Genomic DNA, 15,462 nt, shown 5'->3' with positions numbered 1-15,462 from the left:
AAAGATTTATTGAATAAAAGTTAGCTAAATTTATCAAATGGAGCAATTAAATAACTTTTCCCATTCCCATGTAAACTCATGTGAGTTGCAATTCTTTCTGCTGGTTAAAAAAATGTTCAAAAACCAGAATTTGTGGCTTGGTGCTCATACACAGAGGGTGGTGGGTTCGAACTCAACCTAGTCCTACTAAATGACAACTGCAACAAAAAATAGCCAGGTGTTGTGGCGGACGCCTATAGTCCCAGCTACTTGGGAGGCTGAGGCAAGAGAATCTCTTAAGCCCAAGAGTTTGAGGTTGCTGTGAGCTGTGACACTACGGCACTCTACCGTGGTGAGATTCTGTCTCAAAAAATAAACAATTTGTTTATTAATGTTTACGAATGTGGAACTTAAATGGAAAACAATCCTCATTAATATGATGATGAATATCCCTTTGTTACTAAACTGATTATAATAGCCCTACTCTTCATTTTAATTTTATTTATTTTTTAGTGACAAAGTCTCATTTTATCGCCCTCGGTAGAGCGCTGTGGCTTCACAGCTCACAGCAACCTCCAACTTCTGAGCTTAGGCGATTCTCCTGCCTCAGACTTTCTTTTTTTTTTTTCTTTTGCAGTTTTTGGCTGGGATCAGGTTGGAGCCCGTCACCTCTGGTATATGGGGCCAGCGCCTCACTCCTTTGAGCCACAGGTGCTGCCCATGCCTCAGCCTTTCAAGTAGCTGGGACTACAGGTGCCTGCCACAACACCTGGCTATTTTTTGTTGCAGTTTGGCCGGGGGTGGGTTCAAACCCACCACCCTTGGTATACAGGGCAGGTGCCCTACTCACTGAGCCACAGGCACTGCCTCGTGAAGATTATTTTTAGGTTTGGATCTTGGTAATCAGTTAAGTGTACTGTAACTTGTATGCTATGTATATTATTTATACTTTAAAATTGTCTTTGGAACCACAAACTCCTGAGCTCAAGTAATCCTTCTGCCTCAGCCTCCAGAGTAGCTGGGACATTAGGCATGCACCTCCACGCCTGGCCAACAATAGCTTTTTAAAATTTAAAAAGTTCTTTTTAACAATAGCTTTTTTATAGTAATGTGTTTTGCTTTTTCTGGCTACACACTCAAAGGTTAAAAGTGAATTCTCAAGACATTGTTTTCTTTCTTTGCTTGCTTCAGAATTGCCTACATGATAGGCTAAGGACATTTCCTAAATTTACTACCTTATATGTGATGTAGTTACATTGGGCCTAAATAAACCTGTTAGGCCATTCTTTTGAGCATTCTAACAAAAAAAAAAAAAAAAATTGTCTTTGAAATTTAACATTACATAAAGGAACAATTTTATCAGTAATAATAATAATCTATGTAAATTGTTTACCTTCAGCGCCTGTGGCTCAAGCAGCTAAGGTGCCAGCAACATACATCTGAGCTGGCAGGTTGGAATCCAGCCCAGGCCACCAAACAACAATGATGCCAAACAAAAATAGCTAGGCGTTGTGGTGGGTGCCTGTCGTCCCAGCTACTTGGGAGGCGGAGGCGAGAGAATCACTTAAGCCAAGGAGTTGGAGGTTGCTGTGAGCTGTGATGCCACAGCACTCTACCCAGGGCGACAGCTTGAGGCTCTGTCTCAAAAAAATAAATAAATAAATAAATTGTTTGCCTTCTATTTGTGGCAAGTTTTTTTTGTTTTTAATTATAGTAATGTTATGTGTTTCCTTCTCAATAAATGGAATTTAAGTTTAAAAGTTGAGGGTGGCGCCTGAGGCTCAGTGAGTAGGGTGCCAGCCCCAAATACCGAGGGTGATGGATTCAAACCCAGCCCTGGCCAAACTGCAACAAAAAAATAGCCAGATGTTGTGGTGTGTACCTGTAGTCCCAGCAACTCGGGAGGCTGAGGCAAGAGAATTGCCTAAGCTCAAGAGCTGGAGGCTGCTGTGCTGAGGGTGACACAAAAAGACTCTGTCTCTAAAAAAAATAAAAATAAAAAATAAATAAAAGTTGAATCAGGGCCAGACACAGTGTTTCATGCCTGTAATCCTAGCATTTTGGGACGCTAAGACAGGAGGATTGCTTAAGCTTTAGAGTTTGGGACCAGCCTGAGCAATAGCAAGACCCCCTCTCTACAAAAATTAGAACAATTTGCCAGACATGGTGGTACATGCCAGTAGGTAGTCTGAGCTACTCCTGGAGGCTGAGCCAGTAGTTTGAGGTAGCAGGAAACTATGATGACACCACTGCACCCCAGCCCAGGCAACACACCAAGACTCTGTCTCAAAAGAAGAAGAACAACAACAGGAAAAAACAAACAAACCAAAATTTGTAGTACATAAGTGGAATTAGCAAAAATCATGAAAGGGCTATCGGAAAGACTGGTTTTGAGGAAGCAGTGTTCTTTAGGAGACTGTCAAGCCATCATGGAATGAGGACGAGGCTGGCTAAGAGTATGAGCCATTCTCTGAGGACCACATCTATTGTGCTGTGGAATCTGGACTTTATTCCAAGAGCAGTGAGAGCCACTGGGAGTGACACGACAGAAGATCATGAAGAGGGTGGTGTGGAGAGAGGATAGGAAGGCACTGGAGAAGGCAATGGGGGAAGGAACGAGCCCACTGTATGATCCAGAGGGTGATGTCCCCAGTGAGTCACAGAGGAAAGTGCTACTGTGGCCTGACTTGATCACTGATGTAGAAGACACTCCAGTTTCTGGCTTGGATAACTGGGTTAACAGGGAAGCCCTTCAGAGATCAAGAACATACAAGGAGAAGCAAGTTTTAAGAGAATTACAATGACCTGCTTACATATGTGTTACTTGAGATGACTTATAAGTCAATGAAGTGGAAACAGGCCATATTTGTTGGTTACAACAGGTGCAAGAGTAAAAGTTCGGATTAGAGTCACCAGCCCTTCTTTTTGAAAGGGATGAAATTTACCTACAATAGTACTACAGGTAGGTGGCTTAAAGATCAGACATTTACTTCCTCATAGTTCTGGAGGCTAGAAATAATTCCATTGTCAGGGTTGGCTTTCCTTGAGGGGCTCTACCTGGCTTGCATATGGCTGTCTTTTCTCATCTCTCCACGTGATCTTCTGTCTGCACATTTTTTTGTCCAAAGTTCCTCTTCTTAGGTGAAGATAACAGTAATACTGGATTAGGGTCCATCCTAAAGACCTCATTTTTACTTTATTACCATAAAGACCATGTCTCCAAACACAGGCACATTCTGAAGTACTGGGGTTAGATTCAACATACAAATTGCGGGGGGGCAGGGGGTGCACATTGAGACTATAACATCATCCTAACTTTTTGAGTGGTAGAGAGTGTGGAATTTCAAGGCAGGAAGGTGGATCCTAGGTGAAGGGATCTCCTTCCAGCTGGGCATGGTGGCTTATAACTTCATCTCAGCAGTTTGGTAAGCTGATGAGGGAAGATCCTTGAAGCCAGGAGTTTGAGACCAACCTGGGCAAGATAGGGAGACCCCATATCTACAACAATGAAAAAGTTAGCCAGGCATGGTGGCACATGCCTGTGGTCCCAGCTATTCTGAAGGTTGAGATGGGAACATCACTTGAGGTAGAAAATACTGTGAGCTAAGATCACGTCACCAAAACACAGCTAAATTACTTAACCTTTCTCTGCCTAAAAGAGCAAGATCTTGTCTCTTAAAAAAAGGGAAATGCAGACATACATGTATTGTCGACACTCAGGATATGTCTCTACTTCTGTCACTTAGCTTTTCTTGGTGTTATCTGCGTTCTCAGACAGGTTCTCTCTCATGGTACCAAAGATGCCATTTCAGGACCACAACCTGTGTACAGGAGCTAGTTCCTGTAAAGAAAGGACGTTTTTGCTAATAATCCCAGCAGAAATTCTGAGGAATTACCGGTCTTACCTGCCTTAAATCCCTCAGCCACCTCAAACAAATTACTGTTGTAGAGAAAAGTCTGAATCTCCAGCCTGCCCCACCCAATGGACAATCCCATACAAGTGTCATGAACTGGGTTTATGGAAGAGTCCTTCTTTTTTGTGTGTGCAGTTTTTGGCCAGGGCCGGGTTTGAACCCACCACCTCTGCTATATGGGGCCAGCGCCCTACTCCTTTGAGCCACAGGCACCACTTGGAAGAGTATTTCTTTTTTTTTTTTCTTTTTTTTTTTGAGTATTTCTTTATAGAGTCATTAAATGGGTAGCAACAACTCCAACAAACCACGTCCACTATAATTATTTAAGCCACAGGAATGGTAGTGGCACCCCTATGAAAAATGTAGAGAGTGGAAAAAAAAAAGAGAGTGAGGTTAGGTACAAGAGAGGAAAAAACAATATTCACAAATTGAGATGAGAAATGGGCATCCTGGCTCAGCACCTGTAACTCAATGGCTAGGGCGCAAGCCACATATACCAGAGCTGGTGGGTTCGAATCCAGCCTGAGCCAACCACAGCCAAAAAATAGCCACGTGTTGTGACGGGCGCCTGTAGTCCCAGCTACTTGGGAAGTTAAGGCAAGAGAATCGCTTAAGCCCAATTGTTTCAGGTTGCTGTGAGCTGCGATGCCACAGCACTCTACCAAGAGTGATGCAGTGAGACTCTTGTCTCAAAAAAAAAGAAAGAAAGAAAAGAAAGAGGCATCCTTGAGGAAGATGCAGAAGAGAAAGGAAGAAAACCAGAAGAGTATATTATCACAGATACCAAGAGACGGCACAATTTTAACAAGGAGGTGATGATTTGCAATACCTCAAAGCAAAGAAGTTAATATCCTTCATTTCAAAGAGCTCAGATGCTCATGCTTATACATATCAATTAAAGTAAGGAAATACAGGTGGCGCCTGTGGCTCAAAGGAGTAGGGCGCCGGCCCCATATACCAGAGGTAGCAGGGTTCAAACCCGGCCCCAGCCAAAAAAATTAATTAATTAAAGTATATTTCTTAAAAAAAAAAAAAAAAGCACAAATAGGAAAAATGGGTAAAAGACTAGAACTAGCCGTTTGCACACAAAAAAGGAGCTTTATTTCTTTTTCTCTCTCTCTCCTTCCTCCTTCCATCCCTCCCTTCCTTCATTCTTTCCTTCTTCTTTCTTTCTTTATCTTTTTGAGAGAGAGTCTCACTCTGTCACGCTGGGTAGAGTGCCATGGTGTCATCATGGACACTTATCATAGCTTGTTGTGTCATCATAGCTCATAACAACTCAAATTCTTGGGCTCAAGTGATCCTCTTGCCTCAGCCTCCTGAGTAGCTGGGACTATAGGTGCCCACCACAACGCTTGGTTAGTTTTTCTATTTTTTTAGTAGAGACGGAGGTCTCACTCTTGTTCAGGGTGGTCTTGAACTCCTGAGCTCAAGCAATCTACCTGCCTCGGGCCTTCCAGAGTGCTAGGATTATAGGTGTGAACCACCATGCCCAGCTAGAAAAGGAATTTTACAATGGAGGAGTTAAACTTATTCATAAAGGAAGTCAAACCAAAATATTTTTGAGATATTCTTTGTGCTTTTAAGACCGGCAAAAATGGCAGCACCAGTAGCTCAGTGGGTAGGGTGTTGGCCACATACACTGAGGCTGGCGGGTTCAAACCCACACGGGCCAGCTAAAACAACAATGACAACTGCAATAACTGTTGTGGTGGGCACCTGTAGTCCCAGCAACTTGGGAGGTGGAGGCAAGAGAATCACTTAAAAAAAAGAGAGAGAGAGAGAATCACTTAAGTCCAAGAGCTGGAGGTTGCTGTGAGCTGTGATGCCATAGCACTCTACCCAGGACGATAGCTTGAGACTCTGTCTCAAAAAGAAAAAAAAAGAGAGAGAGACTGGCAAAAATCAAAAGATGAACATTCCAGTGCTAGCAAAGATGAAGGGAAATAGGCAGCCCCAGCAAATCTTAGCTAGGAATATACTACTGTAAGTAAATTAAAATATATTTTTTAAAAAAACGGAAATACAGCCGGATGCAGTGGTGCATGCCTGTAGTCCCAGCTGCCGGGGAGGCTGAGACAGTAGGATCACTTGAGTCCAGGAGTTCTGGGCTGTAGTGTGCTATGCCGGTCAGGTGTCCACACTAAGTTTGGCATCAATATGGGTGACCACCTGTGGGGGGGGTGTGGCACTAGGATGGGGGGGGTGTGTGGCACTAGGATGCCTAAGGAAGGGTGACCCCAGGTAGGAAATGGAGCATGTCAAAACTCCCATGCTGATCAGTAGTGGGATCACGCCTATGAATAGCTACTGCACTCCAGCCTGGGCAACATAGCAAGACCCCATCTCTAAAAAAAAAAAAAAAAAGGCGGGCGCCTGTAGTCCCAGCTGCTCGGGAGGCTGAGGCGAGAGAATCACGTAAGCCCAAGAGTTAGAGGTTGCTGTGAGCCGTGTGACGCCACGGCACTCTACCCGAGGGCGGTACAGTGAGACTCTGTCTCTACAAAAAAAAAAAAAAAAGGAAATCCCCCAAATCCATCAAAAAATAGGTTAAATTCAAAATACTGCCCAACAGGTATGGAGGGTCACCAACAAACTAGAATGGACGCTGGCTACAAACCACACACACAGCTGCACTGGCAGGTTCCCACTGAATTTCCCATGGAAGGGAATACCTGATGGACAAAATGAGGTAGACATGAATTGTTCTGGAAAGCTCTCCAAAACATATTAATAAAATTGTAAGATCTTTTTCACTGTACTTGAGAGGCCACGGACCACGATCCGGGAAGGCCGGGACCCAGTTACCCGGCCCTTCGTGGGAAGTGAGCAAGCTCGAGAACTGGATGCCGTACTCCCTGCAGAGTGTTGCAGACAGCATAATTATGAGGTTGCAAATAAGTGAAGGATTACCAGAATGTTCGGATGCTGAGTACTGGAGCCAGGAGCATTGGCCTTCATGAGGTTTTGAAAACTGAGTGCTGCAGTGCATAGATTGAGAGCTGACAGCCATAGCAGCTCAGGCAAAGCAGAAGAGGCTGCATCCCTCTTCTGAGGATGGATGTCAGTCTGTGAAGGACCAAGAGCTGCTATCAACTTGGATTCTGAAAACCTAACTGTTGAACATTTGGTGTAGAAGTATGCCTTGTGTATCAAGACATTCTCAACAAAGCTAAGAGATGTATTGGGCAACGGTTTTCTGTAACTGGCATATTTGGTATCATTCATTAAATTTTCCAGCATTGTCCCTTGCCAGCCTGTCCAACAGGAGCTTACACAAATTGGTTGTTATATTGGGAGCTAGTTCTTTAAAATGGAAATTGTTAGTTCCCCTTGAGTAATGTTTTCATTCAGTTACCATGAACTAATACCATAATAAAGAATGGTCTTTGGTAAAAAATAAAATAAAATAAAATTGTAAGATGCAGAGCCACTTGAATAACAGGATCCCATTTGTGTACATTTTTTAATGCATACTGCTGTGCAAGTATGTACCTCAAAAATATTTTCCAGAGAAAAGCACAAGAAATTCATGGCAATGGCTGGGTGAGGTGGCTCATGCCTGTAATCCTAGCACTCTGAGAGGCTGAGGCAGGGGGATTGCCTGAGCTCATGGGTTCAAGACCAGCCTGAACAAGAGCAAGACCCATCTCTAAAAATAGCTGGGCACTGTGGCAGGCACCTGTAGTCCCAGCTACTCAAGAGTCTGAAGCAAGAAAATCTCTTGAGCCCCAAAGCTGGAAGTTGCTGTGAGCAATGCTGTGACAAAGTGAGACTGCCTCAAAAAAAAAAAAAAAAGGCTTAGTGCCTGATGCACAGTGGTTATGGCACAAACCACGTACACTAAGGTTTGAACCCGGTCCGGGCCAGCTAAACAACAATGACAACTGCAACCAAAAATAGCCAGGCAGTGGCCCCTGTAGGTCAGCCACTAGGGTGCCAGCTGCAGACACTAGAGCTAGCGAGTTCGAGCCCAGCCCAGGCCCGTCAAACAACAATGATAACTACAACCAAAAAATAGCTGGGCGTTGTGGCGGGCGCCTGTAGTCCCAGCTACTCGGGAGGCTGACGCAAGAGAATCGCTTAAGCCCAAGAGTTTGAGGTTGCTGTGAGCTGTGACACAGTGGCACTTTACCGAGGGCAACATAGTGAGACTCAAGATAGGAAAGGGAAAAGGAAAAAGAAAAGGGGAAGGGAAGTGAAAGGAAAAGAAGGGAAGGAAAGGGAAAGGAAAGGAGAAACTCATGGCAAGTAGCCACCTTTGGTGAGAGGGAGTAGGAGGTTGTAAGAGTGAGGCTTTGTTTCTATTTTATACTGTTTAATGTTTTTTTATTTATTGAAGCAACAAACTATTGAGCAGGCATGAATGTCAGCCACTGGACTGGGCCCTGGGGAAAACATAAAGGCGGTTTGAGCTGAGATCTACTAGCATGCTTTCCACAGCTAGACTGCCTGGGTTTGAACCCCAGCTGCACGCTTACAGGTTAAGAGACCACAGCTAAGTTATTTAACCTTCCTGGGCCTGTTGCTTCATCTGTGAAATATAGAATAAGAGTTCTTATCCCACAGGACTGCTGTGAGAATTAAATAGGATAATGCAGGCAAGGTGTTCAAAACAGTGCCAGATATTTCATACACATATATGTTTAATAATTGTTAGTTCCAAAAAGTGGGAGCAATAGAGATGTGGTCCCCATTCTCATAGAACATCCAGGATAGTGGGCAGCTGAACTGGAAAGGAGGAGTTGGTTGTTGGAAATGGGAGGTCAGGGCATTGGATAAGTCTTTCAGGGATACTTAGATCACCCAGAAGGATGAGAAGACTTGGGAGAGATGGAAAAACCATGGGTTAAGTCTCAAGAAGAAGGAGGAAGGAAAGAATTGCTGAAAAGACTTGAAGGAATTTGTTAATAATGGGTGCAGGAAGTAGCCATGGTGAGGACAGAGGATACCAACTTGCCTCCGGTCCCCGACTGGGAGGAGTGGGGGAAAATCAGGCAGCCTTGAGTCCGATTTGCCTTAGGGGAAGACACCATAGGAGGATCCTGTGGGAGCCAAGATCCAATCCCCCAGGAAAATGCTGCAAGGCATGTCCTCTGAGAAGAGCTAAAGACACCAGGGGAGGCTAGTCTGGAGCAAAAAGGAGAGTGTGAGAAGTTATCTGAGGAAGCTCAAGAATGGGGCTAATCAGCTAGAGCCAGCAGCCAGGAAGCATTCCAGAGACCTGGGAGACAGTGATGCCATGGGCAGGGGAGCCACATGCCAATAACCTTTGCTGAAGCACCACTACTTGGGCTAATAATGTTTTTTCTTATTTTCCTGAATTAAGTACATGAAACTGCTGTGGGATCCCCAGATGCTTAAACCTTTAGAATCCTCAGAATTCATTCTTTTTGCTAAACTTCCTGTGCCTAATGTTTGCAGTAGGAAAAAAGGCATGGGTCTCAGGGCTTGGCTTATTGGTGGCTGGGTGGTCCCTTGGGCCACATCCCATTTCTCAGCTTCCTTGGGTTTGATTTTTGCCCAGCTCTGTATTTGTGACTCCCACGTGGCTGATTGGGGTGACCCAGCAGGGGTATTCGGCTAATGTCAACCCAAAGGGCTTAGAAAGAAAAGAGATTCATGGAACAGAAGACAAATGCCATATTGGTAGAAACCTTGCTATTAGGTGAAAGGCTGTGTCAGTTTCCAACCAACACTAGAGATAGTAAGTAAAGCTATAAATATTTGTTAAAGGAAAAAATGAACAATCCCTCTGAGTTCTGTTTCAGTCTGCAAGTGACAGCCATCGCGATATCCATGGACAGAGGCCCTCCAGTTTGCCCCTCTCTGATGACGCTACCAACTCTACAGTGAGAACTGAAGAAGTGGTGGGATGTTGGAAAAAATAACAGCAAGCAAGGAGTCAGGTAGTGGGTCCAGTTGTTGCAACATTTTTTTTTTTTAATTGTGGAGACAGTCTCACTTTGTCGCCCTCGGTAAAGTGTCATAGCTCACAACAATCTCAAACTCTTGGGCTCAAGCAGTTCTCTTGCCTCAGCCTCCAGAGTAAATGGGAGTACAGGCGCCTGCCACAGCGCCCTGCTATTTTTAGAGACAAGGTCTGGCTCTGGCTCAGTCACATGTTAGTCTCAAACTGTCAGCTCAGGCAATCCATCAGCCTCGGCCTCCCAGAGTGCTGGGAAATGAGTGTGAGCCACTGCGCCGGGACCAACATCTTTTCTTTTCTTTCTTTTTTTTTTTTTTTTTTTGAGACAAGCGCCTCAAGCTGTTGCCCTGGGTAGAGTACCATGGCATCACAGCTCACAGCAACCTCCAACTCCTGGGTTCAAGTGATTCTCCTGTCTCCGCCTCCCAAGTAGCTGGGACTACAGGCACCTGCCACAAAGCCCGGCTATTTTTTGGTTGCAGCCGTCATTGTTGTTTGATGGCCCTGGGCTGGATTAGAACCCGCCAGCTCAGGTGTATGTGGCTGGTGCCTTAGCTGCTTGAGCCACAGGCACCGAGCCATAACATCTTTTCTTAAATAAACATTCTTTCCTTATCAAAATAATAAAGTTATTGATTAACTTGATATATTTTGGCCTATGTGGTAGAGCTAACTCTTACCTCTTACTCTAAACATTGTATTCTCTGGTTATAATTAAAGTTTCCTTGTATTTTTTTTCCTCTCATCTCCACTTGTCCAGAGTTTGTTTTTCATCTTATTCTGACCTCTTATTTCAGAAAGGCCAAGATTTTTTACATCTTGCTAAAAACCAAAGGCAGACATTTTCTAAAATCTTTTTACTATTATTCCAGTAAATTTCCAGAGTTGGGCTCTTTCTCCACATCTAGGTAATGTTTCTACTTTTTCTTTTTTTTTTTATAAGACAGAGTCTCACTCTGTCACCCTCGGTAGGGTGCTGTGGTGTCACAGCTCACAGCAACCTCCAACTCTTGGGCTTAAGAGATTCTCTTGCGGGCGGCGCCTGTGGCTCAGTTGGTAGGGCGCCGGCCCCATATACAGAGGATGGCGGGTTCAAACCCGGCCCCGGCCAAACTGCAACCAAAAAATAGCCGGGCATTGTGGCGGGCGCCTGTAGTCCCAGCTGCTCGGGAGGCTGAGGCAGGAGAATCGCTTGGGCCCAGGAGTTGGAGGTTGCTGTGAGCTGTGTGAGGCCATGGCACTCTAACGAGGGCCATAAAGTGAGACTCTGTCTCTACAAAAAAAGAAAAAAAAAAAAGAGATTCTCTTGCCTCAGCCTCCCGAGTAGCTGGGACTATAGGCACCCACAACAACGCCCTGCAATTTTTTTTTGTTGGCCAGGGCCGGGTTCAAACCTGCCACCCTCAGTAAATGTGGGCGCCCTACTTTTTCTTTTTCTATACAAAATTTTCCCAGGTTCCATTATGGGTTTTTGTTTGTTTTTTGAGTGTGTATATTTACACTCTCTTGAATTAACTTATTTATATTCCAACATGGCATTTTAAGTAGCCATTCATTAATTCAACAGATATTGACTTTCAAAAAATGAATATTTGCTTATCTTATGGTATGCAAGATGTTTTTAAAAAACGAATTATAGGTTGGGTGCCTGTTGCTCAGTGGCAAGCCACATACACCAGAGTTGGCGGGTTTGAATCCAGCCTGGGCCTGCCAAACCACAATGACAACTACAACCAAAAAATAGCCGGATGCTGTGGTGGGCACCTGTAGTCCCAGCTACTTGGGAGGCTGAGGCAAGAGAATCACTTAAGCCCAGGAGTTTGAGGGTGCTGTGAGCTGTGATGCCATGGCACTCTACTGAGGGCAACATAGTGAGACTCTGTCTAAAAAAAAAGAATGACATATAAGGATTCATCTTCAAACAGCTTCCAATTTATATACTTGAAAAGGCAAAATAAGTATACTATCTATAGTGCAAGAAGTTTTCTTTTTTGTGTGTGTGTGTTTAATGCAAATTAATTTTTTTCCAAATAGCAAGAAGTTTTCTATAGAAAACTGGGGAGAAGACCTAGGTAGATTACTACATGTGGGTTTTTTCACAGGTAAGAAGAGGTAATGGTATTGAGACAGGAAGGACTGACTATGTACATCATGAGGTTGGTCCAAGTTCACAGCCATTAAAAGTTAAAAGCACTGAGGATATTTCCAGTTTATATTACCTCTTTCTTCCTTTGGAAATATCTAAGAATACTAGCAAAGGAAAGGCATCATGGCTCATACCTATAATGCCAGCACTTTGGAAGTCAAAGACAGGAGGACTGCTTGAGGTCAGGAGTTTAACACCAGCCTGGGCAACCTAGCAAGACCCTCATCTCTATAGTAATAAAAAATAAATAAATAAAAAATTTAGCTAGGGATGGTGGCACAAGCCTATCTTGTCTTACCTACCCAGAAGGCTAAGGCAGGAGGATCACTTGAACCCAGGAGTTCAAGATTACAGTGAAGCGATGATAACATCATTGCACTCTAGCCTGGGTGACAGAATGAGACGTCTCTTAAAATAAATAAATAGATAGATAGATAATAAAAATTCTAGTAAACACTAACGTGCTACTGTTTCTATGATCCTGGAAATGAGTATGTGTAATAACATTCCATTACAGTATTTGTAACTGTACTAAATTCCATTATACTTCACTGTTGTCACTCAAGTCATTTCAAAAGAGTAACAAGAATGTTACCAGGGCCCACTCGAGTAGCAGTCCAGAGCAGACGGGCCCAAAGTGACCTGGGGGCGGGGGAGAAGGAAGGGTTCCCGCAGCCGGTTTGGGGTGCCACGGAGGCTCTCTGATGCCCCGGCCTCCACAGTTGGGCCACGCCAGTCACCCATAGTCCGCACTCCCAAAGCCTCGGTGGAGCCGCAGCTACCACAGAGTGCATGTTCACAAAGGGTCACCACACACAGAGTGCCCCAACCTGTTCCCCTAAACCCTACCTTGGAGGCCAGGGGCTTTACTAGGATTCTGGGGTGTTCTCTTTTCCTCTCTTCCAGATCTTCTAAAGGTTGTGAGCGCTCTGAGGTCAAGGACTACATCTGTTTTGCTCATTGTCATGTATACAGTGCCTGTACACAGTGCATATTTGTTAATCAGTGATGATCTTGGTGGCCTCCAGGTTTCAACTTATGTGGCTTACTAAACATACTCTTTTTTTTTTTTTTTTTTGTGGTTTTTGGCCAGGGCTGGGTTTGAACCCACCACCTCTGGCATATGGGACCAGCACCCACAGCTGCCGCCCACTAAACATACTCTTAAATGGGATGTTTTCAGTAGCATATTTCCCCCTTATCATATTTGTTCATATGTATGCATAACTGACACACTTATCTTCTTAATGAGAAAACTATTAATTTAATCATCAACAACCTTTTTTGTGGCCACGGATTTCTTATAAAAGATTGTTATAAAGGGTACAGATGAACAGCCAGATGAAGAGATACAAAGGGCCAAGAAGCTTTTATTGAATATGCCAGGCACTGCACTAAGTGAAGAAAGAATATGGAGGTGAATAATGCATGGTTCTTATCCTTAAAGTGAGGAAGAACTATTTGTAAACAAGTAGCTTTCATACACAGCAGCATGAAATAGGTGCTAAACAGAGTTTTACAAGCAGTGTTCTGAAGGAGCAATGGAGAAAAAATGATTAATTTTAATGACAGGAGGAGCCTCATAGAGTTGAATTTTTACTTGGTCTTGAAGATAAGAAAAAATAGAACTGAAGTCCTTATAGATGGAGAATAGAGATGAATGAATATTTGACATCAGTTTGTAAAATATTCCTTTATTATTTTATTACCACAATAATATTATAGTCAATATTATTACCACAAAGGACTCTTATAAAGCATTATAATAAAACAATCTTTAAAAATCTCAGTTATAAGTAAAATTAACTTTGCCTTAAACGTTTACTTCTAAAATTGAGGTTAGCTGGAGTGAGGTGGTGTGCACCTATTGTCCCAGCTACTCAGGAGGCTGAGGCAGGAGGATTGCTTGAGTCCAAGAGTTCTTGGGTGGAGTGCAGTATGCCCATGAGGTATCTGCAGTAAATTCAGCATCAATATGATAATCCTCTGGAAACGGGACTACCAGGTTGCCTAAGTGAAGCCTCCGTCAGAAATGGAACAAGTCAAAACTCCATGCTGGTCGGTAAGGAGATTGTGCCTATGAATAGCCACTGTATTTCAGCCTAGATAACGCTGTTTATAAAATAAAATAGGCCAAGCATGAGGACTCACACCTGTAATCCTGGAAGGCCAAAGTGGGAGGAGCCCTTGAGCTCAGGAGTTCGAGACCAGCCTGAGAAAGACCCTGTTTCTACTAAAAACAGAAAAAATTAGTTAGACATTGTGGCAGGCATTGTAGTCCAGCCACTTGGGAGGCTAAGGCAGGAGAATTACTTGAGTCCAAGGATTTGAAGTTGCTGTGAGCTAGGCTGAGGCCATGGCACTTTGCCCTGGACGCCAAAGTGAGACTCTGTCTCAAAAAATTAAATCAAGTTAAATTAAAAAATAATATGGGTCTATTGGTGGCTCACGCTTGTAATCCTAACACTCAGGGAGGCCGAGGCGAGTGGATTACTTGAGCTCAGGAGTTCAAGACCAGCCTGAGCTAGAGGAAGACCCCCATCTCTAAAAATAGCCAGGTGTTGTGGGTACACCTGTTGTCCCAACTACTCAGGAAGCTGAGGCAAGAGAATGGCTTGAGGTCAGGACTTTGAGGTTGCTGTGAGCTATGATGCCATGGCACTCTACCAAAGGGGACAGACTGAGACTCTAAATAAATAAATAAATAATAAAATAAAAATGAAACTAAAAAAAAAAAGAATGTTACCAAATGGCAGTGGAAAATAAATGAGATATTTTCTCTGGTTGCATAGTTTCCCAAAGTGTTTTACTTTCTGGTGATAAAAACATGAAACTGTCTATTCTTATTTCACACTGGCATAGGTGCATTAATCAATTGCCTTAAATTATACCATCTTGTGAAAAGACAATTTTACGAAACATTATTACAGAGAATTTGCATTTTAAAAACAATTTTTATGTTTTTAAGTTCATCAAATTACTTTAGTTTATATTTAGTTTATTTTGTTAAAAAACAGGATTGAAAACACCATTTAGGCTCCGTGCCAATAGCTGAGTGGTTACAGTGCCAGTCACATACAGGGAGGCCGGACGGTTCCAACGCCGCCCCAGCCAGCTAAACAACAACTGCAACAAAACATAGCTGGGAGTTGTGGCAGGTCTGTGGTCCCAGCTACTGGGAGGCTGAAGCAAGAGAATCGCTTAAGCACAAGAGTTGGAGGTTGCTATGAGCTATGATGGCACTCTACTGAGGGTGACATAGTAAGATTCTATCTCAAAAAAAAAACACCTTCTGGGGGCAAGACACGAGCTTGCAAGAGGGACTTTACCTAAAAAATGCAATCAGTGTAACCTGGCTTATTGTACCCTCAATGAAGTCCCAACAATAAAAATAAATAAATAGGGCGGCGCCTGTGGCTCATTGAGTAGGGCACCGGCCCCATATGCCGAGGGTGGCGGGTTCAAACCCAGCCCCGGCCAAACTGCAACAAAAA

This window comes from Nycticebus coucang, chromosome 4 (assembly GCF_027406575.1).
Source record: "Nycticebus coucang isolate mNycCou1 chromosome 4, mNycCou1.pri, whole genome shotgun sequence".
Lineage (NCBI taxonomy): Eukaryota > Metazoa > Chordata > Mammalia > Primates > Lorisidae > Nycticebus > Nycticebus coucang.
Note: the sequence above shows the minus strand (reverse complement) of the source record.